Source organism: Malaclemys terrapin, chromosome 4 (genome assembly GCF_027887155.1).
Source record: "Malaclemys terrapin pileata isolate rMalTer1 chromosome 4, rMalTer1.hap1, whole genome shotgun sequence".
Lineage (NCBI taxonomy): Eukaryota > Metazoa > Chordata > Testudines > Emydidae > Malaclemys > Malaclemys terrapin.
This window is the reverse complement of record NC_071508.1, coordinates 122,049,492-122,053,918: the sequence shown is the minus strand read 5'-3', so window position 1 is coordinate 122,053,918 and position 4,427 is coordinate 122,049,492.

Sequence of the window (4,427 nt, the reverse complement as noted above, 5' to 3'; positions counted from 1 at the left end):
ATTAGAGGGGCACTCTGTTAGTCCCTTTGATAAGCTGTGCACTTACTACCATCTCAGCTCTGAGGGGTTTTGTAGAATAAATCAAGCCCATATGGCTACTACCTTTCAAAACCCCACCTTTGATCAATGACAGGCAAGAGGACAAAAGTTTTTTATATCCATGAAGGGACATCTAAGTATTTAGCCTTTCTGATTAGTGGAATGGGATTCAAGCATTCTGAAAGAGGCTCTGATACCTGTATGACAAGCAATGCATGGAGGTTCGTTAACAATATCTACTCAGAGTTTCAGGCAGTGGCTACTAAGTGCCACTGCATTCTCCTGCAATGGTGTTAAAGGAGGCTCTGAATATGCAGGTCAGCCTCTGTGCAGGCAGCTCAGACTCTGATCTAGTGAAGTGCATAAGATCTGCCAAAGGAACAAGCCCTGCTGCTGAGTAAATTAACACAGAGACACAGGGCATGAGCTTGGAGACTTCAGCAAGATGAATCCTTCTCAGTAACTTACCAAATCAAAAAAGCCAGGCTGCCAATCCACTAGTGAGTAAGCTGGGTGCCTGGCCCAGTGCATCAGAATAGGGGATGGGGAGGAAAGCGCTCTTATTCTGCTGTCTCAGCAGTGTTGCGCCCCCTATGCCTATTGTCTGGAATACACGTCTACTGGTGATGGTGGCTTTCGCTCATTCAACAATTTTCAACCAGGTTTTTCAAGCACATTTAAGGAAACATGCAGTTCCCCACAGGTTTGCCCTCTGACTTCCTCTGCAGAATCTACTGCTCTGTCCGGGGCTTTGGTCACAGCCCATGACTAAGTAGCTGGCTTCACTGGCTCAGTGGGAACACTCACTCCCAGGAGTGCCAGGGAGGATAGGAAACGCACAGTGATTTTTAATCACTATTTGGCTGCAAGTTCCAAGGCCAGGGAAATACTTGTTTACCTGATTAAAAACAAGATATGTTACGTACACATACCCAGTCAGTAATTAGGACATGAGTATAGCAGACAATACCCTTCTGGCTGAATACAATGCAAATCCCTGGGCTATGTATATTCTGCGTGACAGTACCTTCAGGACACTGATATCATAACACCTGCCTCCCTTCAACATTCAGTGCCAGAGAGGGGTGCTTGGGCATCAGCATCAAATCTAGTCAGAGAAGAGAAGAAGCCTGTGTTCACTGTACTTTATGTAGCTGCACTTTATTTAGAGACAAATTCTGATCTCAGTCAGGAATATCTCCACTGATGTCACTGAAATCAGAACCAGGTTCTTAGTGTTTTAGCTGTGTTGGGGGCAGACCAACAACATACAACAACACAGTTTTCCATAGACGGTAAGCAAAGCAAGGGTCCATTACTGAAGCCTTGGCACTTCCCTTTGCATGGCATGCATGTGTTGCCAAACTACAATATGGAACAGTGCCTGGAAATAAACTTGTGTGTTGTTACAGAGTGCCCTGACCTGGCTGTATTTCTAGTGTAGATGGGCCCCCAGAGATGAATGCCCTGGGGTGAATGCCAGGTTGGCCTTGGATAGTTCTGCCAAACACCAGGGGAGTTAATACATTCCTTTGTCTTTTGGGATGGTGGGAACAGAATATTCTCTGCTCAGCAATCTACAGAGCATGAGCTCAATTCATTGGACTTCAGTGGATTTACACAAGGGATGAATTTAGCCATAGGGCCAGGCTAGGGATATGCTTTGCAGAATAGGTGATCTCTGTCTAAATCTTTTGTTAAGATTAGAGAAGCAGATGATGCAACTTTTACTTAAGGGCTTTTTGATACAATAGTCTAAAAATATCCTCACTTACTGGCTTGTTTGGAAACTTCTGCAACCCTACTGCCTGTCACAAGTCCCAGGAAATGCAGGACATTTGCCTTTTGGACTGCAATAACTGGTAATCCACTGCTTAAGAAGTTAGATAGTTGCATATACCTAAGGATAAGTTGCAGATGAGCTACAAATAAGAGAATCCAGATTCTGAATCCAGTTTTTACTTGTTTGTGGATGCGTTTGCTGTATTGAGTGGCTGCACTTCCCGCTAGGTCCGGCACTAGATAGTGGTTTTCTGAGAGACTGGAAAAGAGAGAAACGCAAAAAACAATTCTGCATGCAGCTGCAGAAAGCTGATGGCATTCACTGGGAAGCCTGCCCTCAACTTGGCATTGTTGGTCTCTCTTCATTCCGTCCTCTTTCTCCCAGCACTTAGACAATTTAGGAACATCTTTTGGGAAAGTATTATCTTCCATTTCTGCCCCTGCTATTTTCTGGGGCTGGGGCTCAACTCATCTCTTTTGTAATTAATACTGCATAATATTCTAAAACTATCATCAGACTCAATAACTTGTGGTTTGTCCCACTCTTACTCAATATCAAGTTCAATTAAAAAATAACCTGGGTATCAAAAGGGTCACAGAACTATGACCAAGAAACATCAAGGGAGGTTTATAAAGAACAAGTGCAGTAAGTGTCTACAACAATCATGGTCAGAGTAGAAACTTTCTCCCCATGTACATGCTCCTCTTAAGTAGATGTTGTTTCTCTTCCTTTGATTGGGCTCCCTGACCCCAGACTGTGTAAAACTGGAGATTCTGGGGGCAGAGAAGCTGGGCTGGCTAGACTAACAGAACAGAGGTTTGTTTGCAGAAAACTGAAACCCAGCTGCACAGGGCTGAAGCTTGGGGCTCTAAGCCCCCCACCTGGGGCTGAAGCCAAAGCCTGAGCAACTTAGCTTTGTGGAGCCCTGAGCAATTGCCCTGCCTGTTACTCCCTTACACCGGCCCTGGCTTTTATATGCAGAAAAACAGTTGGGCCATGGAATATTTATTACTTGTTGGGGGTGCCTCAGAAAGAAAAATGTTGAGAACTCCTGTAGTAGATGCCGTATATAATAAAGAACTAGTTCGTATGTGTGGTCTACCACCACCTCCCAGTGGATTGGATCAGAACTGCTCAGCTATGTGTCATAAATCCTACAATACTAACAATTGAGGAAGATTCTCCTTTGGCACAAGGCCTGTGCTTTTGGAGCAGGAGGATCTGGATTCTATTCCTGCCTCACAGAGAAGTTTCAGGTGTCATCCATGGGCAACATAATGGTAACTGGCAAAGCCCAAAGCTTGGCAAGATCTTGATTTTAGTAAAGCATTTTATACAGTGTCATGGTTATTTGGATTATTTGGAAATGGGCTCAGATATTAGCTCTGTCACGTGGGTCGTACATTATTTCACGTAACAGTTAAATAGAAGGGTAGCTATGAGTAAAAACAATGTATCAAGATGGAAGAGTTGATCAGAACAGGTTTTGTTTAACATTTTAACCAATCTGGAAGACCAGATTAAGTGGCATGTTATAATTTATTCTTCCTATGGCACCGTAAGTGTGTGCATGATGCTGAACAGACCAATTTTATGGGCAGGTCCCTCTCCTCAGAGCAAAACTAAATTACATTTTCAGAGGCTAATGCACAAAATGGAGTAGTGCATACCAGGAGCTGTAATCTCTGTGGGCTGAAGAGGAGAGCCGCTGCAATCTGCTACATTTCATGCCAGTTAGGGGCAACACTTGGATGGACAGACTTCTGGATGCCTCTATTCTATGCCTTTCTGGAGAAATAATCGGTTTATTCCTGTATTTATTGAACTCCACTGCCAGTCACTTTCAGATCGTAGATCATAGTTGACAGCCGCTAATGTCTGGCTGGCACAAGAGGCCAATAGCAGTGAGGTCAAAATGGAAAGAAATATTCTGAGCTCCAAAGAGAATTGGATGTTTGCCAAGTCCAAGCCCACTTTTTATCTAGCCAATCTAAGCCCAAAGGGAGACTAAACGTTTCCCCAACATTCTTGTTTAATTCAAAAGTAATTTGACCAAAAACAATATTCTGGAGGAATGAACTTTGCACCGAGTTCTGATTTTATTTTTACTCGAATGGTATATGCATGAAAGTAGAAGAAATCATGCAATCCACATTCATGAAGCTGTGGATGGAAGAAAAATAAATTGCTCCCAGTGCCAGACACCCCACATAAGGAATTGCTCTTGCTACTGATTGCTCTTCATCTCATGACCCAGCCAGGTTGTCAGAAGTCTGCATGAGCTCAGATACATTCAGCTTCACCAAATTTTGAGGCCCAGAGTGGGACTTGTTGAACTTGAACCCAGCCTCCCCATTCTCTTCCATGCCCCTGGGAAGGGCTCCTATGGAGCAGCTAATACCCCGGATGGCTGGCACTCACCTGCAAGCCATTCTCCAGTATGGGCTCTTCATGGTCAGATGCGGGGAAGGTGGCAAGCTTCTGGCCTTCTCCTCTCACCTGTGTTCTAGCAATGGTCTCCTGGAGCACAGGCTTTTCTTAGCTGGAGGAGAAGAAATAACTCATTATAAGGGGCAGTTTTACACCAATGACCCACTTCCCTTAC